This window comes from Vicugna pacos, unplaced genomic scaffold, assembly GCF_048564905.1.
Source record: "Vicugna pacos unplaced genomic scaffold, VicPac4 scaffold_19, whole genome shotgun sequence".
NCBI classification, from domain to species: Eukaryota; Metazoa; Chordata; class Mammalia; order Artiodactyla; family Camelidae; genus Vicugna; species Vicugna pacos.
The window spans coordinates 35,251,986-35,279,927 of record NW_027328740.1 but is presented as its reverse complement, the minus strand read 5'-3'; the positions used below and the strand labels follow the sequence as shown (position 1 = coordinate 35,279,927).

General features: G+C 41.2%; 1 protein-coding gene and 1 long non-coding RNA gene across 2 annotated transcripts in view; both read right to left on the bottom strand.

Moving 5' to 3' along the window:
* LOC140692908 (uncharacterized) overlaps positions 1–27,942 on the bottom strand; it is a 417,598-nt gene that overhangs the window by 351,978 nt on the left and 37,678 nt on the right. The gene's annotated exons all lie outside the window — the stretch shown is intronic.
* Positions 1,985–27,942, bottom strand: LOC140692934 (uncharacterized). The gene is made up of 3 exons (XR_012068571.1): positions 27,840–27,942; positions 26,376–26,499; positions 1,985–2,195 (listed from the first exon to the last, which is right to left on the bottom strand). It is a non-coding gene; the product is annotated as an uncharacterized lncRNA (long non-coding RNA).

The window sequence follows — 27,942 nt, the reverse complement described above, 5'->3', positions numbered from 1 at the left end:
TAAAGATCTCTATTACCACGTGTGCAAACCACATAAAGGCAACCAGAAGAAAAGCGCCCACAGATAAGATGGAATTACTGAAACTGAAAGCAGCCAAAGAGCATATATTACTAGGAAAAACGGTGCTCCTATAAATGGACTCATGGACATAGAAAGCAAACTGTATTTAGCAGGCAGGAAAGGAGGGATTAACAGATACAAATTAGTAAATATAAAATAAATGACAAGGACCTGCTATATAACACAGGGAACTATATTCAATTTCTTGTAATGAGTTATACTAAAAACAATCTAAAACATATATATATACATATGCATATGTTTATAACTGAATCTCTGCTGTACACCTGAAACTAACATTGTAAATTGACTACACTTAAATAAAAAATAATTTAAAAAATAAGTAAAAATAAAAGCAATGCCATTAAGAAAAAATAAAAGAACACTCTAATCCCCTTAGCTGTAGGTGGTGGAGAATTCTGGTTGCAAACACCAAGTCCACTGGATCACCCCAGCAATGGCTGTCACTCTTTCTGACCATCAGAGAGTCACTTGCTTCACTGAGGTTTCTTTTCTCTTCTGTGAAAGGCTACAGCTGCAACTAACGATGTATAGAATCTCATCATTCACAAGCCCAACAAGTAGTGAGGACTTCCCATGGGCCAGGCTCTGGACAGAGGAAAATATAGGGTCCGAAATATATTCATGGGTAGAAGAAGTTTGTGCCATAAAGACGTTAATTCTTCCTGTTTTGATAGACAGATTCATTGCAATTCTGATTAGAATTCCTACCAGATTTTTCTTGGAATGTAACAAGTGAATTTATGGTCAAGATTAGCCAAGAAATTTCTTTAGAACCACCACTGGGGAGGGGTGGATAGGTCATTAATTTCCACTGCTCTTTCTGAAGTGATAAAAACGTTCTGGAATAATAATGGTTGCACAACTGTGAATATGCTAAAAGCTGCTGAATTTTACCATTTAAATGGATGGAATTCATGGTGTGTGAACTATATCACAATAACGCTGTTATATGAAAAAATATTTCTTGACAAATATTTTTCTTTTTATACCACTAGTCTGTCCCACAATTTAAGAAAAACAAAAAACCAATACAAACCAAACTGTGCCAGGAGTTCTTTAGGACTGCAATATCCCTGGGTCTCCAAGGCCTCTGGTGATGCTGTTCCTGTTAACACACACTAGCTGGGCTGGGCTAGTTAGGGACTGTAACTGTCTTTTTAAAATCGACGGTCACACGTTTCACCCTTGGAGAGGGAAGGAAGGAGGATATCACAGCTTCATGCCTTCAGCTCATTTTTAACAGAACCAAGCCCTGCTTTCACCACTGTTAATCCCTCTCACTATAAAAACACGTGACATCAACAAGCACCGCCATCATAACACCTGAAAGTGTTCAAGATACTTACCTGCGGCAGAAACACTGAGGGAGGAGACAGAAGCTTGCTCAGCACTGATGCTCCCTTTTCCCGACTCCACCAGGTGAAGCTGGGCGCTACAGCCAGAGGCCCTCAGCCCCGGGAGCAGCACACACGCCACTGAGCTGGTCCTGAGGGAGGGTGAAAGGGAAAGGAGGGCAGACCTAGGGGGGAGGGAAAGGGGGGGTGTGGGCTGCAGCCCCGCTCGGAGGCCAGCCCCAGCACCAGCATAAGCCGCCCGCTCCCGTCCAGGTCCGCAGACCACGCCCGCCCGGGAAACAGCCCGCCCATTGGTGGGGACGGGCAGGCGGCCGAGGAGAGGAAGCCCGGGAGGAGAGGACTCGCGGGCGGGAGAGGGGAAGGGGACGCCAGCCGTGGACTGAGGGGATCCCGGCTGCGTGAGAGGTGGCAGGCGCACACCTGGACCTGGACAGCTGTGGCCGGGGCGCCGGGGCAGGTGGTGCTGTCAGAAGGGTCTGGCCAGAGAAATTCAGCTGAACACGGGCTGACTGGCGCCCTTGGGGGCTGTGAAAGGCGGATCACCCTCCCGAAGCCGCCTGAACCCTTTCCCGGGAGCCCCCCACCTTGCACTTCCACAGCCAGAAGCCCCGGCCCCAGGCAGGAACCAAAGGCCTAACGGGCGACAGAGTTGAGAAGCATTTGGGGCCAATCCCCGGCTTGGACATGGAGCTTCGAACCAGCGGACCACCAGGCACCGACAGCGCATGCGCAGGAGGGACATGGATCCTCTGGATTCTGCGAGAGAAGGTGGGACAGCGAGGGAGGGAGAAGATGGGAGCGGGTGGAGAAGAGGGGAAAAGTGGAGGGATACAGATGGACAGGAAGAGCAGAGAAGGGATGGGTCTGGATAGGGGAGTGTCGTAGCGGAGTTGGAGAGAAAAAGCTTTACCTCTAGGGCACCCTGAGATGGCAGACCTACCTCTGTACCCTTCTGTAACCGTTCAAGTCTCGCAGCTCATGTTTTACCTCCCTGATCCAGCCCTCCATCAGATGCTTCTGCAGAAACACTACGGGGATCACACCCGTTGCCCCCATGCGGAGCTGGGTTTTCTGTTGCTCTGAGAACCAAGCACCCGCAGGTGTTGTCGCTCAGAACTTCCTTGGGAAGAGCACATATTCCCCTTTTACACGCTGGGAAACAGGCAGGAAGGATCACTGCCTTAGCTCCACTGTCCCAGGTGTTGGGCTGGGGGGAGTGGTGTGGTACAAGATCAGAGCCCCAGACAGAGCAGACTGCCTGAGTGTTGGTGCATAGTCCCCATCCCTCCTGGGTAAACCATACCCCACCCTAGTGGAAACATCAAGGGCTCACAGTGGTTTCCTGGGGGTGGGAGAGCTGTCCTCATGTGAAGGAAAAGTCCAGCTGGGCTAACAAGCTAAGTCACAAATCTAAGTGTGATAAGTGTCGGTTTACTGATCTAAGTTCTGCTGGGCTATCTCGTAAATCTGAAGTTTAGTGTCAGTTTATTGGCCTAACAACCTAACTCGTAATTCCAAGCTCAACAAGTGTCAGTAACGTGATCTATTACAAATTGATAAGCTCCAGTGTACTGATTCCTTGCTTTTTGTTCTTTAAGTCTTATTGGCTAATATCCCCTTACTTGTATTGAAGTATTTAAAACCTCATGTGCACGTCTTGGAGGTGCTCAGAACTTCGGAGCCGAAGCCCCTCTGAGCCCGCCGGCATAATAATTCTGAGTACTCCAGCACTCCGATTGGTGCTTGTTTCTTGGCTGGCCTGTTTGCATAACACTCAGCTCCAGTGCCCAGCTTTCTAGGTAGATAGGAGTGTTACCAAGTCCAAATTCATTCTCCTCAGTGCAGGACAGGCCAATAAGTTTGGAAACCAGATGTTGGGGCTTGGAATAGCAAGTTTCTGTAGACCTAGTTGGCAAACTAATGTTCTGGAAAACCATCTCCCCAAGTCACAATTCAGGCTCCTTTCCTACGCGCTTGGTTGTTGCAAACTTCTTAGTGTAAGAATTCCTTCTTGTTAGAATCATTTGTTCTTACAGCTATCTGCGTGGGTCAGATCCCTGTAAATCTCCAACAAAACAAACGTTATTTTCTATTCTGCAATTTGCTATCTTTTAATGAATGAAAAAGTGTTAAATATCCTTAAAGGTCAGAGCTTCAGAATAAGCTCTCCTGTGTATTTCAGGCTCTAGGCAACAATTTTTTACAAGCAAGATGAAGCCTAGGAGACAGAGCATAGGGTTAAATTCAAAGGAACAGATCTAATATGGAGTCAGATTTGTTCTGTTCTATTACCCGGGCAGAAGCCACTTGAGGATTTAAATCTCTTTAAGTTAAAAATAACTAAAGTTTTAAAGGAATTTACATACATAGGTGGGAATGTGCAAAGCATATCTGGAAAAGCGCCCAAAAGATAGTAAACAGTGGCATCTCCAGACAGGGCTGAAAGAACAGAGGATGAGGGAAAACTTCTTTCACTTGTGTATTTTTGTGCTCTGTCTGAGTTTTTTTTTTAACCATTTGCTTGCATTTCTTTTTCAGTTAAAATAATGTGTAATGGAGCAAAGGAGTAACTAGCTTAGCAAATACAGCAGCCATGGAATCACTAAGTCATCACTTTTGATTTAAGCCAGAAAGCATTTATTGACTCTCTCCAGTGTGCTCAGTCCTGTTTTAAGACTTCTTTTATATTATTATTATTATTATAATACTATTATTATTTCTAGTACTATTACTATTACTATTATTAATATTATTTTATGAAATAATAACATGGTATACCTCACCCCTGCCCATGGCTGGTGGAAAACCAACTGAGGTTTTCTTGAGCTGTTTTCCAAGGAGTAGAGATGAGTTTATAAACAGAACACATCTTCAGGGCAAAACAGGCAGTGTGCATTACCAGCAGGCCAGACAGCAATGAAGGGTTTTCAATAGAGGCGCCCAGAAGCTGAGAGAGAAAGCCTCCAGGACACTACAAAAAGCTGCCCAAACTGCCATCTCCATGGTACTACTGAAATAGGAAAGAACAAATCTGACTCCATATTTGATCTGTTTCTTTGACTTTAACAAAGCCAAGTTAATATGCTCCGGTCTTTTCATGGGTTATGATGTCACAGAGGAAATGGACAGGTCAACAAGGAACCACTCTGCCGTGATCACGGAGCCGGGGAAAGGGACGGGCTGCAAGATGTATGAAGCAGCCGCAACTGTGCCCGTGCTTCTAGGCAGGTATCCAAAATCGCCTCGACAAGGTGTCAAACATTTGTGCCCATGTCCTCATCAACAGACATGTATTAAAGACAAATGGAAACATATAAAAGGCCAATACCCTTGCTGGGTACACCGTCCAAAGAACAAAGTCTCAGTTTGACAACTGGCCATCTCGGTTCCATGGGATTCATTCTTGGAGAACCTTAAAAACCACTCTTCTGTCCTCAAGAATTGCTGCATATTTGTCCTATCTTTGGCTCAGGGATGCAGCACGTTCAAGTGAACTTTAATGTCTGCACAGATTTGACTGTCTTTCTCCAGGTTCATTTGTCCATTCCAATGAGGCCTGAGCTAAGTCCATCCTCTGTAAGATCTAGTCCCTCCAGTGACAGCTCATTGAGCCTGCAATTAAAAGCCAAGTGAACAAGACTGTCCTCAGCTAAAAATTTCACCCACCCTTCACTGTTTTCTTAATCTCCTCTCCTGGCTAAGTGCAACAGACTAACACCTCCCTCCACCAAGATTACCAACTATGTCATTTTGTCTCCCCAAAGAGAAAGTAAGGTCCATAATAGAGGAGACAACTACATAGTCACCTCTGAATTCGTAGCATATAGAAATGTTAATAAATAGAACTATGATCATGGCTTCTTTCCTTTAAAACCTTTCTGGTTATTTGAATGAGACCTTGGAAGGGAGGTGTTTGCTGTCCAGTATCTTGATCCACAAGACTCTGGAGGCCTTTTTCAGAATGGCTGTTCACTGATTCATTCAAAACACAACTTATCAATCAAGGAGTAGCTGTGCTTTTCTGCCAGGTGTTTGTGGTCACTCTCATGCCAGAACAACTTTAAACTATATCCTTACTTTGGATTTGTTATTTTTCCCCTCTTCCAACAAAATTGACTTTCCTTATTTTCTTGCCTTGAGGAATTTTTTTTTCCTATTTCACCCTTTAGTAAACCAAGATCCTCAGGATGGGCTTGGCCCATAATATGATCCCCCATCCAACTCCTAGTGTCAGAGGCCTGGGGCTCACATCCTGCCCTCCTGTCAAGGCAACTGAAAATCAGTTCAGGATCGAACCAGCACCCCAGGGATTCTAAGGCTCTCATATCTCCCAGAAACCCTGCTTTCTCATTTGTCTTGGCTTCTGAGAATTTCCCCTCACTTTCTTGACAATTTGTTGTGCAGCTTGAAAGATGAGGAAGGAAGGTTTTATTTCTTAATCAGCATTTTAAGGAACTTGTGTAATGAAAGTTTTCACGAGTTTCTAGAACCCTCCATTGCCGAGATAGAAAACACACTAGACATTTTCTAAATTTAGCTCCCATGTGCATTTTTTCTTTGTTTTTGTTTTCTTAACTGTTAACAGACATTTTTTAATTAAAAAAAATAAGGCCCCAAAAAGGATAGAACACTGAAGGGGCAATCAAAATTAAAGGGCAAAGACAGAAAAATGATAACTACTCTACAAAGTTAATATAATACATACACTATGTATCAGATCAGCAATTCTCAGTAACAGCTAATTGAAACATGACCATGAGGTAAAATTTCTCTCCTGTCAGGACATGGCCAACAGAAAATACAATTAAACCAACAAACTAATATCCTAAGTCTGGCGAGGTACAGAAGGCTACAAGCTAAATGTGTCTTCTTCTGGAAAAGAGGAAGACACACCAGCTCTTTTCTGTGGAGCCTGAGCCCACGGGAGGACGGTGAAGTGAGCTCTGTAAGTACCCAATTAGCAAACTGAGTGATGAATAAATAGACGTGAGCTTTGATGACAGAGGTGATACTACTATTCATTTGTCCTATAAAGTATGACTTCCGTTCAGTGATCAATACTTCGGTGTCCTCAGGAGTTGACATTATTCGAAAATGCACAGCCTTGGCCCAGACCTCCTCTTTCAGCTCGTGACACTGCACTTAGATGTCACAAGGGCACCTCCAACTCCACCTGCAAAGAGCTGACTTTACGGTGCTCCTCCAATAGCCGTCCTGCCCAGGGCCTCTGGTCCGGGGCTAAGTTCTCCGTGCCTCTCCCAACTCAGACCCATCACTCACAGATGTGAATGGACCCCTCCTTCAGGGACCAGATATCCTCAGACACCGAGTCCCACCACCCACACCTGACCTACCAGATACTCACTGTCACTCACTCAGCACTGACTCTGTGCTGGGACCATGCTGCACACTGCAAACGTTATCTCACTGGATCTCCACAATAGTCCTGGGAATTGGGTACATCACTGCTTCAATTGATTAGATAAATTGTTTCACTTCCTTGAGTGCGTCATTCAAACTGACACGGCTACTGAGCCACAAGCCTGGGCCTGAAAACAACTTGAAAATTGAACACTGCTACACCTCGCAGCCACCCTACTCTGACTCATCACATCACCTCCTGCCAAGCCTTCTAAATGTTTCCAAGCATTCTACAAGACAAAAGTGAACTACGAGAGCACCCCACTCTCCAACATAAAATCTGTCAATGATGGTCCACTGCCCTTAGGAGAAAGCCCCACCGGGCCTGAGCACAGCCCAACGGCCCAGCATCCGCGTTCCCTGCGCGGCCGCGCCGCCTCACCCAGTACGCAGCTCTACACGTGCCTTCTCTAGGACAGGGATGCAGACTCCGCACAACCCAGGGCTTGTCTCACTTGAACAATGATCACCTTCTTCAGTGTTCATCTTCTTCTTTGCTGACCCTCAGAAAAATGTTTTCTCATGATGAATCAATATCTTTTTCCTTATAACTTCCCATCATTGATAATGAGCTCCCCCAAAAGAGAGAAGACCTAATTGTCTGTCTCCTTATCTGTAAAGTGAGATTAACAAGGAAATATGTGAGGTTTTATGAGAAATAATATTCATGTGAGGCTGAGGGACAATTCCATCATACAATAAGCACTCAATATGTGCTTAATTAATATTAATAAGATTATATTGCATTCCAGCAACCTTCAATCAATTTTTAATGACTTTGTCCAACAGACTACTGACAAACTGTTGGACGAACCACTTTGAGCAGATCAACACAAGCGTACTGGGATAGGTAAGCGCTGACTCCAGTTGCAGCTGCAGCCACCCAGGACTATGGGGTAGGGGCAGTTTGCTCAAGCTCTTACATGTTGCTTGAGCATTTAGTTGTCGTTATTGATTAAAGACAGGTGTTCTTTAGTCAAAGCCCCTGAAACATAAATCTTCAAAGATTGATGCAAATTAGGTTTCAAGAACAACACTCTCATTAGAAATTATTTGAAAATCATAGTCTTAGCTACTCCGCACATCAAAAGGGCATGTTCTTAATGTATCTGACTAAATACACCGAAAGGGTTGTTTAAAAGAAATTACGATGAAGCCATCCTGAATAAGCTCCAGTATCATCTGCACAAAGCCCCACCCAAGGGTCTCATTTCACATTTCCACATAGGTGTTCAGGTAGCTTAACTTGGGTCTTGGTTTCTTATAACACGGGGTGGGGAATTGTTGTGGATAGATTTAAGTAGCAAATATATAACTAGGGTAATTGCTGTTAAGGAATTCTAGAAATAAGAAGATTGATATATAGTCCCACCCATAAGAAACTCAGCATTTCCAATTACAGCAGCATTAAAAATAAAATGAGAGATACATTTAACAAAAATTTACAAGATTTGTACATTGAACTTTTTGAAGTATCACCAAAATAAATTTTAAAAGATCTACATATATGGAAGACATCCCATTTCCATGGAATGATAGACAGTATTATTAAAAATATTAAGACTCCTCAAAATGATCTACATATACAGTGGAATCCCTATCAAAATTCCAGCTGACTTCTTTGCAAAAATTGAAAAACTGATCCCAAAATTAATATGGACGTGCAAGGGGCCCAGGATAGCCAAAACAACCTTGCAAACGAAGAGTAAAGTTGGAGGACTCACTTTAAAAGGTACTAAAATGCTATAGTAATAAGTCAGTATGTTGCTGGCATAAGTTTGGATAAATAAATCTATGAGACACAATAAAAACCCACGGGGAAAAACTTACATTTACAGACAGTTTTCCACTAGGGGGCCAAAAACACCCCATTGAAAGAATAGTCTATTCAACAAATTGTGCAGGGACAGCTGGGTGTCTGCAGGCAAAAGAATCAATCTGGAATCTGAACACCCATATTTTATATAACAAATAAAAATTAAAACAAAGTAGATCACAGACAGAAATGTAAAAATTAAACCTATAAACTTTCTAAAAGAAGACACAGTATAAATCTTTGTGGTCCTAGGATAGGCTTTGGTTTCCTGGATACAATACCAAGAGCACAAGTGATAGAAGAAAAAAGCAGATAAACTGGACTTCATCAAAATTAAAACCCTTTTCTTACAAAGGACATCATCAAGAAAGTGAAATGACAGGGGAAATGGGTATCTCAAGTCAGAGAGTGCTTGCTTAGCAAGAAAAATAAAATAAATCTTTACATCTAACTACCTCCCCTGTAAAGAAATTGTTTTAATGTTTAAAAAAATATAGTGAAAGACAATGTGCAGAATAGAAGAACAATTTTGCAAAACATGTATCTAATAAGAGAGTAGCATCCAGGATATATAACGAATTCTTACAACTGAACAATACAATAAATCAGACCCAATTTTTAAATTTACCACGAATTTAGATACATATACAAATGGCCAATAAGCATATGAAAGGATGCTCAACATCACTAGACAAATCAAAATCAAAATGAGATCTCATTTTACACCCACTAGGATGGTTATTACCAAATCACGGACAATAACAAATGTCGTTCAGGAGGCAGAGAAACCTCATATGCGGCCAGGGGAAAAGGACAATTGTGCAACTTCTTTGGAGAAGCCTGGTATTTCCTCAAAAGCTTAGAGTTATATGGCTCAGCAATTCCACTCCTATATGTAGAGTCATCCCTCAATACACTTGGGGGGTTGGTTTCAGGAACCCCACACCCTGGATACCATAATCCAAGGATGTTCGAGTCCCTTTAGAATCAGCCATCTGGATCCATGTAGTGGAAACTACAGATATGGAGGGCCAACTGTACAGCCAACAGAATGAAAACATATTCTCATAAAAATTTCACATCAATATTCATAGCAGTATCATTCAGAGTAGCCAAAAGTTACTAACAATATCCATCCATCAATGAACGGATAAACACATTTACCAAGAATAGGCCCACAAACTTTTGGTCATTGAAACTTTGACAAAGGAGGTGAGAACATACAATGGAGTAAAGACAGCCTCTTCAGCAAATGGTGTAGGGAAAACTTAACAGCTGCATGTAAATCAATGAAGTTAGACTACTCCCTCACAGCATACACAAAAATGAATTCAAAATGTGTTAAAGAATTAAACATGTAGACAAGACACTATAAACCTCTTAGAAGCAACCATAGGCAAAACATCTGACATACATCTCAGCAATGTTTTCCTAGAGCAGTCTACTCAAGCAATAGAAAAACAACCAAAAATATACAAGAGGGATCTAATTAAACTTACAAACTTTTGCACAGCTAAGGAAACAGTAAGCAAAACAAAAAGACAACCAACCTATGGAATGGGAGAAAATATTTGCAATAAATGAAACTGCTAGGGGCTTAATTCCCAGAATATGTAAACAGCTTTTACACTTAATAAGAAAGAAAAACAAACAATTCAATTCAAAAATTGGCAGAAGTCCTAAAGAAACATTTCTCCAATGAAGACGTACAAATGGCCAGTAGCCACATAAAAAAATATTCATTATCATTATCAGAGAAATGCAAATCAAAACTGCAATCAAGTATCACCTCTCACCAGTCAGAATAGCCATCATTCAGAAGTTCACTGACAATAAATACTGGAAAGTCTGCGGAGAATTGGGAACACACCTGCACTGTGGTGGGGATACAGTTTGGTGGAGCCATTGTGGAAAAGTGTATAGATGTTCCTCTAAAGACATAAAATTGACCTCCCAGATGACCCAGCAATCCCACTCCTGGGCATATATCCAGAAGGAACCCTAATTAAAAAAGACACCTACACCCCAATGTTCACAGCAGCACTATTTACAATAGCAAGACATGGAAACAACCGAAATGTCCACTGACAGATGGCTGGATAAAGAGGTTGTAGCATATTTGTCCAATAGACTACTATTCAGCCATAAAATAATAATAAAATAATGCCATTTGCAGCAACATCAATGGACCTGGAGAATGTCATTCTAAGTGAAGTAAGCCAGAAAGAGAAAGGAAAATACCACATGAGATTGCTGACATGTGGAATCTAAAAAAAAAAAAAGAAAGGAACAAAAAAATAAACTTATCTACAGAACAGAAACAGACACAGAGTCACAGAAAACAAACTGTGGTTACCAGAGGGGGGAGGGTGGGGGAAGGAATAAATTGGGAGTTCAAGATTTGCAGTTACTGAGTATGTAAAGAATAAACAGCAAGTTTATACTGTATAGCACAGGAGAATATATTTAATATCTTATAGTAACTTATGTTTAAAAACAGTATGAAAATGAATGCAGGTATATTCCTTTTTAACTGAAGTCTTGTGCTGTAGACAAGAAACTGACACAACATTATAAACTGACTAGACTTCAATGAAAATATTTTTAAATAAACTAAAACCAAAAAAAATGGAAAAGGATATTATCAAACAAAAAGAATAAAGTACTGATTCAGGCTACAATATGGAAGAACCTTGAAATTTTATGCTAAAATAAGCCAGACACAGAAAGCCAAATAGTGCCGTATAAGGTGAACTGTATCTAAGCGTTTATTGTACTACTGTAAATTTTCCAGAGGTTTGAAATCTATCAATATCAAAATAAAATGTATTATGCATTAAAAACGCTTCCTCACAGGAGGGCTTTAATTATTAAATGCAGAAACGCATATAAAGCTCTTGGAAAAACAATTTGCACGTCCACACACAGTCACTGCTGTCACTGCCACTCAGAGGGTGGTGACAGCGCTGATGAGAGCTGCCTCCACTCGCTCCCCTGCAGAAAGGAGTGAAGGCCTGAGCTCTGACAGGCAGGGTGAGCGTGAACCTGAGTCATACACAGCCACGTTCCAGACTCTGCGTTACCCAACTTTCTTATACAAACTGCAACATGTAATGTAAACACGCTAGAGGGATGTATCTTACAACACAGGGAATACAGACAATGTTTTACAGTAACTATAAATGGAGCATCTATTGTACACCTGAAACTAATATCATATTTTAAGTCAGCTATATTTTTATGAAAAATTAAAAAATATTTTTAAAATGCTATCACTTTAATATTCAATTCGGTTTTTAAGTTACTACTAAACAGCTCAGAATGTATAAAAGCATTTAATTGTGCTGTTTGCTTACATATTTATTTACATTCAGCCTCTTGCTAAAAGAGAATTTAAACAATTCTGTTAAACACAGCTTAACAACCATAACAACAAAAATGCAAAACGGAGAGTGAAGAGAAAATGGAGATTCAATACTTAAATGAAACCAGGGGGAGATAAACTCATAAAAATGGATTCCATGAAGTCAGGGCAAGTGTTAAAGGCCGACTACAAATTCAGCTGTAAGATTCTTGGCAGCTAAAGCAAAAAGAAAATGATGAAGGGGCGGGTGGTAGAGCATGTGCTTAGCGTGCACGGGGTCCTGGGTTCAAGCCCCAGGGCCTCCACTAACAGATAAATACATCTAATTACCTCCCCCCCAAAAGAACCCCAAAGAAAAGATAAAGAGAAATTTCTTTCCCAAAGAACCCTGATATTAAATTTGGGTTAAATACTTAAAAAAAGATAAAAAGAAAAATAAAAAATATAAGTGACACTGTGAAGGAAAACCCCAGCTGGGCTAACAAGCTAAGTCACAAATCTAAGTGTGATAAGTGTCTGTTTACTGATCTAAGTTTTGCTGAGCTACCTGGTAAACCTGAAGTTTAGTGTCAGTTTAATGGGCTTATAAGCTAACACGTAAATCCAAGGACAACAATTGTCAGTAACGGGATCTGTTCCAAATTGATAAGCTTCAGTGTACTGATTCCTTGCTTTTTGTTGTTTGAGCCTTATTGGCTAATAGCCCCATACTTGTAATTAACCCTATAAAACCTCATGTGCACGTCTTGGAGGTGCTCAGAGCTTTGGAAATGAAGCCCCTCTGAGCGTGCCAGCGAAATAAATCTCAGTACTACAACCTTGTGAGTTATACTTGTTTCTTGGCTTGCCTGTTGTTTCTATAACAACACAAGCGATAATGCCCGTGAGATAAATCTGCGGAGGTTGCTGTCAGGTCCCCATGTCTCACGTAGGAAAATCTGAAACATTTTTCTTACCATTCAGGGTCATCATAAGCCCACCTCACACCTCCCACCTTTAAATGCAGGAGCACAGGTAGGGCCCGATCTTTGCTGTCTCTGTGTCATCACAGTGAGACAGGATGGAAGGGGGAAGAGCACAGCCATTCAAGGAAGGCCACAGCAATTAACATCAAAATGTTAAAGGATTCAAACCCCAATAGGCCTTGAGGCTCAGGATGAAGAGATTTAACTTCTAGCAGATCTTGAGCTTCAGTAAACATCCATTGTAATAGTAACTTGGTGAATAACATGCCCCAGGCAACATGGCAGTCCCAATGCTAGGCACAAAAGGTCAAAGGGTGGGAAATGGCCAACTCCCTGGGAATCCTAGCCCCTTGCCCTAAGGCTGGTCCTTCTACTTCTTAGCATATGAAACCACCAAGCCCAAGAAAACAAGCAACACAGCGCCACCTCGCGGTCACCACTCTCTCTCCCTCTTTGGGGAAGGCCCACAATGTGTGGAGTGTGTACCTACTTCTAATATGAGCATCAAACCCCCACACCTCGTGAAGTTTCTCTTGCCTATCAATGTATCTCTCTGAATAAATCTACCTTTACTCAACACTGGCTTGCTCTTGAATTCTTTACTGCATGAAGTTAAGGAACAAAATCTGGTGGGGCACATCCCAGGGGCTCAATGAAAGTCTGGGACACAGCCCTTCTCATGCCCAACGTTTTTTATTCTTGTATCAACAGGACTGGGCTGTGAAGGGAGGTCTGAAGCCACAGCTAAGGGACAGAAGCAGCCTCCAGGGCTCCAATTGGTGGGCAGTCTCTCCCCCAGCATGGGTCTTGGGGTCTGCCCGGTTCTCTGTGTTTCTCTGTTGTGCTGACTCCCCAGACATACAGCGTACTCCTAGGCTTCTCCCCACAAAACCCTTCTCTCCAAAATACAAGCACATCATGTCACAATCCTCTTGTTCAACAAGGAAATGTTCAGCCCACTTTTTTTCCTCCCCAATAAAGTACCCAACTGTCCTCGCTCCCATCACACCACTATTTTCTTTGTGAGAACTCTGCACTCGCCACACCCCATCCTGAACACAGGTGCCTTACTGGCTGTGATTGAGATGTTTCTTTCTCACACAGCAAGCGTCCTTTCACTTTCCCCTTGTTACCTTAAAAAAGCATTTCCTGAGTCACTCACCCCTCTGATTCTGAACTAACAAAGTGCTGAGTTTGCAGTCACTATATGCATACATCCCAGTTTTGGCTAGGTTTCCATCACAAGATCTTCATTAAGGAGCTGCATCAAGAAGTTTAAAGAGGCTATTCTTACATCTGAGTGGAGGAGCTTGCAAAAAGTTGAATGGCTTTGAAGAGAGAGTTAACCAGGGACAAAGAAGTTGCAGGTCCTAGTCAAAAGTGTCATGAGGCAAAATGTTCTCCCAAGACTCAGTGTGGCTTATGAACACGGAGTCGGCGGGGAGGAGGTGACAGGCAGTGAGTAGGGTGAGTGATACAGGTTACGCTCCCCCAGCTGGGGAAGAAAAGGTTTTTTCCAGTTTTCCAAACAATTTCTTACTACCTTTTTCTATTATTGTCACATACTATTTCCAACGAATTAAGCATATCAATGTCAGTCATTTGGGCCACTTGGGAGAAGCTACACGATGCCATTCACAGGGCTGGGACATGACAGCCACACCAGTCTAGATTGAAAGAACAGTTGGGGTATTTGCAAGGTAATCACGGGCATGCAGCAAACTCCCCAGCTTCAATGACCTCATCTCAATGCTGGGGCCAATAAAACTACCAAGCAAAGTGCGTGATGATTATGGCCAACATCTGTTTATTAGTTAAGTGCCCGAGACAACTGTCGCTTAATGGGGAATGAGTAAGATCAACGAGGCCCTGTCTACCTGGCCACACGCGCCCTGCCTTCCTGCCTTGGTGCAGCAGCAGAAATTGTTTAGCTGAGATGAACACCCCCAGAGCAGCCCAGACGGGAAAGCTCCCAGCTCTGCACGGCGAGACATGTTCCTTTCCTTCTCAGAGCTGATCACAATTTGCTGTCGTCTGTTTTTATGTTTATCCCTTTTGTAACTGTCTCTCCTTCGGAGTTTTTGCTCAAGCAGCACAGGGCCAGATGTGTCTTGCGGCCTGCCGGATATTCTGGGCAGGGAAACAGCCGACTCCATATCTGGCTCTGGTGCTGAACAGAGAGGGCAGAAGGCCCAGGGGCCCATGCTGAACCGAGGCCTCTGCACCCAAAATTATGGTCTGATTTTGGGCAAATTATACAGTCTTTTTACCATGAGATTCCTCATCTGTCCATGAAAATAACTGTCCATGGCACATAGAATTACAAGGATAATAGGAAATCACCAAATTCATAACCTAGCCAAGGGGCTGCAAGTGCATCCTCAACAGACAAATGCTGCCTTTACGGCTCTGACACATGCTAAGCGGGGCGGCCCCACACAGTGAACACTGCTAAGTGCCAGTGGGTTAAGTGCTTCATGTGTGCTATAATACTCTTTAGATCTTACAACAATCCCAGGGTGAAACGCATATTATGCTCATTTCACAGATTCACCAACAGGTTAAGAGATTTTGAATTCTATTCCAAGGCCCTATGGTGAAGAAATGGCAATTTAAACCGGAATCTGGGCCCAGGCCTTGGCTCCATCTCTCTCCAATCCACCTGACCACTTGCCTTTGAATTCCACCTCTCCAATACACAAGTTTCAGCCGGCCAGCTCTTAAATGCAATTTGTGCAGTTTGTCAATGTTGGTTAATTACCATAAACTGTTCTCAGAAACCACTACAGTAAAGAAAGGTGGACTTAAGGAATTCTGCATTGCGTTCTCCTGCAATGTGCAGGATCCCTTTCCTACACCTCCAAATCCAAGTGTATGCTTCCTCCCTGTTTATGTTTGCACACGGCTTATTAAAGCAGAAGGTACCTGCAGTAATTCCATCTCGGTTGCTTTCCAAGTTTGCAGATTATCCATAATCAGTCTGTGAACGAAAATACTACAATGTGAATGAGAATACTGCAACCATGTCAGTAAACAAAGAATACTGAAACCAAGTCATTAAAGGCTGCCGCCATCCCCCAGCTAGGACAGGCCTGCAGCTCAGCTGCTACAGCAACTCACAATGGTGTCATCTGAGCAGACTCAGAATAAGAAAGGACAGGCTACTGGCCCGAGATAGCTAGGTGCTTGTCTAAAAAATGAATTCAGTGAGTCCAAATATTTGCTTCCTCTCACACATACAAAAGTACTAAATTCTTGAACTTGAGATACCTGGCTTTCTTTAGATAACAAGCAATCTTTTATTGTTCCAACAACCTGGTCTTTGTTGTAAAGCTCCTATATATCCTAGCTCTGCCTCAACCTCTTGGGAGCAGTCCCTCAGAGAGTTCTGACAGGCTGTCATCCTGGCTCGAGTCCTCCCGCCAAATGAAACATAACTCTTAACTTTTAGGCTGCACATGTATTTCAGTCAACAGTTTTGGACACCATGAAGCACCACAGCAGATTTCTCTCCACCTGAACTCTCCAAGTAACCGGAGCCTTGGTACCAGCAGTGGCCCTTTGTGCCCATCCACCTCCTCGGGGAGTCCAGATGAATTTGGGTGAGTCTCTCTAGGTTCTCGGATCTCACATATTGGTTGATGATCCTAAGTTTTATCTGGCGGTGTATCCAGGTACGTGGCCCTCCAGTTGAAAGAAACTGAGGTGAATTACCCACCCAGTGGAGACATATTGAGTGGGGCCTGGTTGAAAGATAACAGGAAATATCCACCTTGAAGATATGTCCAAAGTGGGGCTGGTGGAAACACATGAGGAAAATACTCACCCAGTGGAGACATCCTGAGTGAGTCCAAGTTGAAAGACACTGGGTTCAGGACTGAGTGGGTAGGTAAGAGTCTGGTCTAATATTTTCCTCAATTTGGTTACCTCCATTGAATTTTTCAGGATAAAAGTAAAACTCTTATGAGGAAACTTTCAACTCCAAAATTCGGACCATCCTTCTGGCTGGTAACAGCTTTCTCGGGTGACAGAGAATCTTCCAGGAGTGGTAGACACAAAGACTTCATGACACAGAGTTGTCCCTGTGGGAAATCTTACTAGCAAATTTATTCTGAGAACCCAACCTTACAATGGGAAATAGAACTTTCAAAAAAAAAAATAAAGAACAGAAAAGAAAAGAAAAAGAAATGACAGATTGCCAGTCTCCAACTATTACCCCAGCCAGGTTTATGTACATACAAAATTTACAACATTAATTGGGAATAAGAAAAAAAAAAACTCACTCTGAAAATAACTAACCAGGCCTGATAAAAACATTTTTTGGAATTCTGAACTTATAAAAACAAAATCCCCTTTAGGGGTAACTTGGATTTCTCTTCCTGTGTCCTTGAAATGTAAATGTTTTATCTTTCTCTGGGTGTTTTAAGTGTGTGTATGTATGTATATGTATGTTTAGTTTATTTTTTAAAGGAAACCTTGGACTCCACCATACAAAAGTTTCAAGTATTGTGTACATATGGTGGCCACGCAAATAAATTGGGATTCTAAGCAATTCTTTGATTGTACCAATTTTCAGATATTTTGCCATCTTAAACTTTGCTGCATCAGCCTGGACCACAAAGGCTTTTAGCTTTTGGAGAGTAAACCTTTGAATTTTATTTAGGCAACACCCCGACTCTCATGTGGAAGGGCCTCTTCATCTTATTGGTTTAAAATCACTATATATAAATTATATTTGTATATAAATTGACGGCCATATGATGGATTTTTTAATTTGGAAAAACTTTTTAATTGGTGAAAGTTTAAAGAGATCTCATTATAAACAGTTGTTTTATGGTTTCTATTAAAATCAAGTTTAAATGTAGAAAAATATATCTAATGGTTAACCTAAGAACTTAGTTAAAAAAATAAAACTGGTTTGAAAAGCTACGTTTGTGTTTTCCTTTCTGATAAATGTTTCTAGATATGCTAATAAAAACTTAGAATAATTAATGTTAATTATGTTGAATAACTGGAAAAATGATTGTAAAAATGTCGAAAAAAAAAATAAGTGGCTTATCCCAAAAGGATAAATATTTTTATATGTTTATTTTGAATCAAATAAATAAAATGGACATTTTTGGATTTACATACAGGGTTTTGATACTACACAACGTAAAGTTAAAAAAAAAAGGGCCAAAGAGTTCACCTACTCCCCCCCAAGATTAAAGTTCAAACAAGCCCATTTTACTTACCACAGTTTGAAATATATGTATATATAGACTGAAATACTTGATCAATAATTGGGATAACAGACCAATTAATGAAATTAAAAACTGAGAAGTACCTAAGCTCTTTGGCTGAATCTTGGGCATCCTAGAGACTTCTATAAAATTATATACAATGCACACACACACAAAAAAAGGTTTCTGGCACTCCTTCTAGAAATAAGTATTATTGATTAAACTTAATAAATATAAAATTTAAAGGTATAAGATTTAATAAAATTGAGATAAAAGTTTGTGAAATTGGTATATTTAAGTGGTCTTTATACAAAACTTTTGCTTGTGTTGTGGGATACATATGTTTAAGAGGAAAAACACTTCCCCTTCTTGGTATTATAAGGCTAGGCACATATCTGTCCCTCTGAAAATATTAATTGAACAAATTAAAATAAACCAATATAGTTACATAAGCCGTCCAATATAATGTAAAACTAAAAACTAATTTGAGTGGCTAATAAAAAAATACAGGTTTACCCTGGGTTTAACTTATAACACAAGGAAAAGAGATCTTACTAAATGCCTTATGCAAGTTTTGGAAGACATATTTAAGTAAGCCTTAAAGTTTTAAAACATGGAATTCTTTGTTTACAGCTCTTCTCACTGATACAAAAATGCCATTTAAGGAGATAAAATACGGCCTGGGTGAGAGAGCAGTTCTCTGGGGACCTGGAAGACAGTGTCTTTGTCTTGCACATCAGAAATATAAATACAACAAACAGTGACCTAGGACTGAATCTAATTAGCTCAACGAAATAAACCTTAAGGCCAAGAAATTTTTGGCATATTAGAACTCAGAACTCTGAAGGGTCCTTCAGACATTGTGAAGAAATTTTAACTGTCTGTTTCATAAATAGTAAGCCTTAATGATTTGAGCAAGCAAATTCAGCTTACTCCAACTATTATTATACCTATCTTATAAGTAAGTTTTAAAGTGAAGCTATGAGATCTCTAGCTTTTTTCTGATTATAAGCCTGTGTACACATTATAGAAGTGAGATATTTCTACTGCTAAAGAAAAAAAATTCAAAGTCATAGAGCTCTGCTTAATTGACGTAAAAATATAAGAGCTTAAACATTAAGTATTTTTAAAATAACAACTGAACAAATTGACTTTCAGCGTCATGTGAAATGGAAAATATTCAATATTAAGATAATATTTGATATTGTTTAGTTTAAGTATGTTCTAATTAATATAGACATCTTTAAAGTCATCAATATTATGTATAATACCTTTACTGTACCTAGGTTTAATGAAAGTCAAATAAGATCCTGTTATATCTGTTGCAGATTTGTCAAAAAAAAATAAAAGTAATGTGCTGTGGTAAAATTTTAATTAAATTAAATGCAAATGAGATGAGAGCTTTGGGTAAATATTTAAAATATATTTTTAAAATGTATGTTTAAGATAATCTCTAAGTGTTTGGTATCTTTAAATTCTAGTGTTGTGCTAAATTAAGTTAAATGACAAGATTTTATTAAATAGCTATGCCATTTTCAGATAAAATAACATTGAAATACGAATTACTTAACATTTAACTTCCTCTTACAGTGAAACTAAAGGTATATAGAAATATTAATAAATGGTTGGTGCCACACTGAAATAGTCTCTATTAGTAAGGGAATGATCTCAGTATCCTAGGAAAGTAATATAAATGCGTAAAGGAAGATATAAGAATGGAATTATATTTTGTTAATGAAAAATAGTGACTTTCTCCTGAACCTGGTTACTTCTGAATAGAAGAAAAATAAGGGACACACTAATATAAGTATAGAAAGCTGTGGAAGGCTTGTGGAAAAGGAACCCTGAGGGAAGAGTTTTGTACATGGTCAGAATTGGCTAAGTTTAGAAACAAATTGGGCAATGTAAATGAATCTTAGAAGTAAGCTGGTACAAGATTAGAATTGTTTTTCTCTCTGTTAAGAGGAAAAAATTTTCTTAAAATGTTAATCCTCCTTCAGTAACAGATTGTAAAACTTCTTATACCACTTAGCTGATCTGTTCTGCCTTTATTTTTGACGTATTTTCTTGTTAATGAATTAGTACTACTTTACAGTGATCTATATGTTTATCTGATCAAGTGTTCTGAAATCTTTCAAAAAGCTCCCCAAATATAAAATTCTAATTAATTAAATAAAAATTAATTTAATTAATTAAAATTCTTTTAATCTCCAGTTAAGTTTGGGATGCTACAGAAGGCCCCTGAAACATCCCAAAGAGAGATTTTTAACTATAAAGTTTCATTTGGCATTTTAAATAACATGGAATTGTCAAATGAATCATAAAACTTCTAAGGTTATATTGAATGAGACAATATTATTAATATAGATATTGTAGAAATTATATGGACTCCCTAAAATTCTGGTATATCTGAAATGTTACCAGTGATAATTATGGGTATAGTGAACAGATTTCTTTATTGATTATAGTGTAACAGTGTTTAACCATGCTTTTAAATTTTTGTCATTTACAGACAGTTAATTGTTTTCTTCTGATGGTTTTGCAAAATGCTTTCTCTTCAAGGAGATTTACTGATTCCTAATAAATTTCACACTATAGCACTGAACTAAACTGGGTAAGACATTTTAAAGTTCTAATGAAAACTCTCATTAAAAGAATTAGTTACAAGGGACTGATTAACCTGCTGAATATGGTTATAATTTTTGATATTGTTTGAAATACTACTGGCTTTTAACCTGTTTCCCAGACGTAAAGAATCTCTTCTCCTTAAGCTAGTTATGGTTCACAGCAATTTGATAAATTATACCTATGTAATCACACTTGGAACACTTATCTTTTCTCTCTATCTGATCCCTCAAGAGACTAAAAACACTTAGGTTCCCAGTGGCTCTATCAAACAAATTAGGGAGATCATCTCCTAACAGATATAGGAGTATAAAGATATTTTAAGGATTTTAAAGAGAAAAGAATTTACCTAAATCTGTAAGGCAGAAACCCATGAAAAGCCTTGACGTGTCTTTCTTGGCCTTAGCAAACCTTAACATTCTACCCTGAGACTCCGTATTAAAACTTCCAACACAGCCAATTTAAAAAAGCCTATATGATCAAATAATCAGACTTAACTTGTAAAAAATTAATCTTGATCTGGCTATATTTGAGAAAACTGAGGGTAACTTAAGAGAGAAAATAAATTATATTTTAGTGGATATTAAATTCTAGATTTGTTAATTGAGGTCCATATTTACTAAGACACTTCCCAGATTATTCCTTGCTGTCATGTCACATTACTGTACGGTTTAATTGAATTATGAAAAGGATACTCTAGGTTTGTTTCTGAAGCTCAGAAATATATCCTTGGGTAAAGTTCCAATGCCCCATGACCTGCAGCCAGGGGATTATACATACTGCAACAGGCATGACTTAAAGAACTGTCTCCAACCTGAATGGAAGGACCCTTTTTCAGGTACTCTTTACCAGACCATACACACCAAAGCTGAAGGAAACGGAGTCTCGGATTCATTTCCTATCTGAAACATCCCCTGCAGTGCACTGGCCTATCGAGTGCTGCTCACCTTAAAACAATGCCCAAATGGAGAAAAAGCTACCAGACCAGGATGAGAAGAAGACGACATCTGAGCTAGACAGCTGACCCAAGACACCGGACCAGGACTGTATACCAATTACTTTGATAATTTCTCCAACCTTTGATTATGATCTACTCCACTTGTTAAGTTTATGATAAATTACCTATGTCTAGTACTTCTGTGTTACCTTGGTGGGTTTCCCTACTCCAAGGCTCTAATTAGATAGCCCTCAGAAACGTTATTCTAAAAAGAATTTATAGTTCTGTTTAGGCCACTGTTGATCTTACAAGGTGGGAGATTTCAACTGGCCAATTAATACCTGCTCTGACCCTGACCATAAATATGAACTTTCTCATAGGATCAAACTCAGAAACACAAGCAAAATTTTAACCCAAAAATACAACTTCTCGACTATTAAATTCTTACTCGTGACTTTATTAACGTTACTAGCTGTATTACTTATATCCTGTCTATTTTATAAAATTGTTGTCTGTTACATTTCCCAATGTGTAACTAGGCCCACAAGATTGATGATGGCTAAACATCTTGAAGAAACAGATAAAATTTATAACCCTGAATAAAATAAATATAATAGTGTGATTCTATTTATGGGAATGAGCAAAGATGGGTAAACACTTTCTGTATCATAATAGACTAGTAAGACAGGTGATCCAGAGAACTTTTAGTATCAACAGGGCCTGACAAAAAAAAACTTACACCTTGAATGGCAACTTAGAAGATTCTTCACCTGAACTAGGAATGAGCCATCCTAGCACCGTGGGACAAAATTGGTCATGAAATTTCTCTCAAAATATTGGTCAAATTTAGGACCAAGTGGGAGCACTGTGAATGAAAATACTACAATGTGCATGAAAATACTGCAACCATGACAGTAAACAAAGAATGCTGAATCCGAGTCATCAGCGGCTGCTGCCAACCCCCAGCGAGTACATGCCTACAGCCCGGCTTCTCAGCCACTCACAGTGGTGCCCTCTGAGCAGACTCAGAGTAAGAAAGGACAGGATACTGGCCCTAGATAGCCAGGGGCTTGCCAAAGGAATGAATTCAATGACTCAAATGTTTGCTTCTCACCATACATAAAAAAGCAGTAAATACTTGAACTTGAGATATCTGGTTTTCTTTAGATAACAAGCAATATTTTATTGTTCCAATTACCTGGTCTTTGTTGTAAGCTTCTATATATCCTAGCTCCTCCCCTACCTCTTGGGAGCAGTCCCTCAGAGTGATCTGAGAGGCTGTCATCCCGGCTCGAGTCCTCCAGCCAAATAAAACAAAGCCCTTAACATATAGGCTGAACGTTTATTTCAATGACGTTCCAGAATAGACACAACTCATCAATTCTGTAATGGAACACACTGAATCAGGAACCAAAGCGTGTTTTAGTCCGGAAAATCTCCGGGTTCCTATTTCTTCCTGTCATTATACAATCCCTCTAGAACTCATTAATTTGCTGTCTGCTCCTCTGACAACAAAACTCGTAGAAGACTCAACTCAGCAGAGCACCCTGCTGGGGAGAACACCCCGCAGAAGCACTGCAGGCTGCCTGCCCTCCTGCACGCTCTGCTGACCCTTGGTGTCCTCCGTGGAGACCAGGCCAACAGAGCTGTTCCTAACAGCTACAAATTCGCACACGTTAAATAAATCATTTTATTTTATATGATATTTTACGTATATACATATCTCTGAAAACAACTTTGCAGAAGCTCAAATCTTCAACATCAATCCCCAAAGGCAAATCCGGTCCCCAAGGGGAAACAAGACTTAAGACGACGCTAAGGCCTCCAAAGTCCTCTCAAGGACCGTCAACCAAACTGCCTGCAGGTCTGCAGCTGCAGGCTGTTACATGTCTGCTTTTAAAGCAACCCCTTCCTTCCCTCGGGTATTACAGTGTCCCTCTATGCCCTCCCGTCTCAGGGTAAAAGCAGCCGTTGCAGAACCTTGCAGGGAAGCACTGACAGGAGTCGACAAAGAGGATCAGAGCTAAGCTAATACTTCTGATGACACGACCTTGTCACTGTGTCACTTTACAGATGAAGATATATATAGAGAGAGGTGGGGTGATATTGCTTAAAGTCACACAGCTAATAAGTGGCAAAGTCTATAACTCTGCTCTTCCCTTCGGCGTGACGCCCCAGCTGGGACGCCCACAGGGTTGTCTCATGCCTGCCTGAACAATCCTCTCCTGTCACTCATAACCCACCACAGGGTCTGACCCTAGCCTGCCTTTTCAGCATCTATTCCCTCCAGTCTCTCAGGAACAAGGCCGTTTGGGCCACTGTATGACTTCCGGCTCCCGGAAACATCAGTGCTCATGCTGGTCTTCCCTGTGCATCCGGCCCGCTGCTCAGAGGCTCTTCCTCCCCTGCAGGAGGACGTTTCCAGTCTCTGCAGGAACACCTCCTCAGGGGAGCCCTCTTCTCGCTTTCAGCACGGCAGGGCCACATCCCGAGCTGCCCCATTAGGACAGTGTGCGCCCAGGTCTGTTAATCAGACCAGCAGCATCAGAGCCAGGGATTATGCCCGCGCTACCCTGCAAAACTACTGCCCGCCACACAGCCCCCAGCCAGCAGGTCACCTGGAAGTCACAGCAAGTGCCCCACCCAATCCAGAAGCCTCTTCATTTGCCAGCATCGCTGATGACTGGTTTCCAAACTTTGGTCAGTTTCGCACAAAACAGCACCTTCAACTGTGAAGCAGAGGGTTTCGCTTCTGCTCCCCATCCTTACTGGTAATGTCAAGGAAAACAAAGAGGCCTTTTCTCAACACTTTTATAATGACACCCTCCCACCCACAATACTCATATGCTCAAGAGCTTTGGATCCAAGTGATTTTCTTTCCCTTATGATAAGCGGCTCAAAACACTGCGGGATTCCTTCTATTTAGAGGGTATTTGTACTCAGTTTATCGGCTTTAATCTGTTTTTGTCTCTCTTCAATATCCCTAGCAGTTGCCACCTCTTACTCCCTTCAGCAGCCTCCCTCCCAACATCTACTCTAGGAAATCAGCTGTGATGAGGGGCCCTGGGGCAGTCACAGACGATGCAACTAAGGCAAAGAGAGGGTCCATAATTTGCCCGAGAAGATCAGCTTCAACCCCCAACAATGTGTGTCACGTCCCTGTGTTTAACACTTATGCTAAGCAAGATAACTTTTTGTAGATTATGGTTATAAACAGATGAGGTATAAAAATACATACAAGGACACACATCTACTCTAAGATGCTCACTAACTCCACTATTTTGTTTCTACTTATTTCTATTAAAAAATATTAAGAACCTCTGCAGTCAGTATAGCAAAATGTTACTGGGCTTTAAATCCAGAATATAGAGGTGTTAAATGTGTCATTACTCATACTTATTTGTATGTTCACAATACAAAATTATTTGAAAGTCCCTCTCACCTCCCCCTACTCACTACTGGCTCTCACCTGAGCTCCCAGACCACACATCTAACAACCTTTCACTTTACCCACAGCTGAACTCATCAGATTTCCGCAGAACTCCCTCTGCAGCTTTCCCTCCTCAGAGCACAGAAGGACCATCATTTACCTCATTAATCCACCCAGAAACCTGGGCCTTACTCCATCCTGCATTCACAGCCAGCCTTCATCCTTTCCTTTTTACCATCTAAACATGCCTTCAATATGTTCGCTTTTAAACACTGACCGTCCCACCGCTCAAGTGGAAGCCACCAACACTGCCCACCTGGACTCACGAGTCTCCTAAGTGGCCCCACAGCCACTCTCCCCTACTTGAGACAAATGGGACTGTGCCACTCCCGCGCTTTTTGGACTCTTTTAAGACCCACTCTTCTTAGAAGAAACTCCAAGTTCTTCACCAGGTGAAAGTCTTTGCCATGAAATTGTCACCTCAGGGAGGGCAGGACCCGCCCTCTCCCCTCGGCCCCGCCCTCTGGCAGAGCATCAGCTTGGGAGGACCTGCTGAGCTACACCAACCTGTATTCTAAACCTGGTCTGAGTTCTTAGCAAACTGCTTCACTTATCCATACAATTCCAAGGTAAATTAGAAAGATTTTAGATGTTGAGCTAGACTATTGATTTTGGGATTTTGCACTAGCAACCTGCAAGGACATGTTCTAAAGATTCTGTCTTCTTAAAACCACACCCAGGTTAAAGGAGTATTTGTGGAATGTCTTCGGAGGAAAAGGGACTGTACTTTTACAGGCTTTATGTTTTATAACATGAACAACCCGGACAGGGTCACAAATGGAACCGCCTCACAAGTGACAGAAGACAGGTGAGAGGCACAAAGCAACAGGTTGCAAAGATGGTAAGAGTAAACATGATTCTCCAACCCCCCCCAAAAATTTTTGAAACAACCAAAAATTCTGAATTTTAAAAGTAAAAGAGTATCATATAGAGAAATGAAATAAATAATGCTCTTCATCAGGGTTTCAAGATCTCACTCCAGAGTTTTTAGCAGGCCATACTGAATCCTAGCACAGAAAAATCAAATGGACTTGTAGTGAGAAAGTTCCAGGAAAACTGCAGTAATTCCTCCACTTGTGTAAGGACATACACTCACCTGCTGAAGGTGAATGTAAACCGCATTCTGGATAAATTCGAAAGCTTCCAGGCTCCGCTTCTGGATGCCAAGGACATGGACAGCTTGGAAGCATGCTTCTAACTCAGTCATCGGCATTTTTACACTGCAGGGGAAACGGAGGCACCCAGTCAAGAGCAGAGATGTTCCTGTCGTGTCTCACAGGCCGTGCCTCGGGGATTCAGTGCCCTGCAGCAGCCCGGCCCCAGGCAAGGACCAGCAGCGTTTTCCACCCAAGCAGGAGGGGCACTGTGCTTGAGAAAGCCCATCTCCGATGGGGGCAGGAGGGGCTGGTGGGGTTCAGTGAACCTATAAATGCCCACAGAAATATGCCTGCATTCATTCAAGTGATGCAAACAACTGTAGCAGGCTATTTAACAAAATTTCAATTGTCAGTGGAAATTTTGCCATTCCTTTCCGCTTGTCCCCTGCACTCTGAGACAGGCTTAGGCTCTCTTACACCTGCAGCTCTGTGCAATAGTTGTGAAGTCATTTTATTTTACAGATACCACGGTTCTGCCCAGGGTGATATCCAGCCCAGAGAGGTGGCCCAGGCCAATTTAAAGCTATGTGGCTTGCGTGCAGGGACAATTACAGGAGCTGGTTCCGGAGCCAGGCCCCTCCCCACCTCTGCTCCCCTCTCTCCCGAGGCCCCGCTGCCAAGCACTCAGGCTCCGTGATCTTAACTCCTACTCTTCTACTCTACTCCAAACCCTTTTCCTTTTCTTTTTTTTCCCTAATTATTCCCAGCTGGAGTGATTTTTCAATCTCAATATCTGAAAAAATTCCTGCAGCCGAAAAAGAGGTCTCCAGAGGTCAATGCCCATATGCTGGTTCCTGAAGAGAGCCCCTGGCTACGGGGACCCTCACCAACACTCACGGGGCATCAGAGATGTTGCAGGGTCGGCCACCCCCTACAAGAGTTTGCTGTCACCCCAATGCCTGCACAGCATCCCTGCTCACAAAATATAGTTGGTACACTTATCGGTTATTAAGAAGCAAAAATACAAAATTGCTCATATTTCTTACTAATATTATCTATGAAGCTGGAAACGGAATTGTAATAAAATGTAACAGTTTTTACCCTATGTTAAATCTGTTCCTTTGAGTTTAAACCTGTGCCCTGTTTCCTAGGCTCAGACTTGGTAGCTCTGCACCATTTGAAAAAGAAAGTTGCCTTTAGCCTGAAATCTGCAGGAAAGCCTATTCTCCTGGCCCTGATCTTTAAAAATGTTAGCTCATCTGCACTTCTGTAGAGATGGCAAGTTGCATAATAGAGAATAGCCTTTGTTTTTTTGGAGGTTTTACAGGGGTACCATGATTTGATCCACATGGACAGCTGCAAGAACAGTGGATTCAAAGGACAAACAATTCATAAAGCAAGAAGTATGCAACAACCAACCACAACCCCCTCCTTTTTAGTATAAAAGGAGACTGAATTCTTACTTGGGGAAGATAGTTCTCCAGGACATCAGTCTGCCGTCTTCTGGGTCTGCCAGCATTGCAAGTGAAGTCACTATTCCTTGCTCCAACACCTCATCTCCCAATT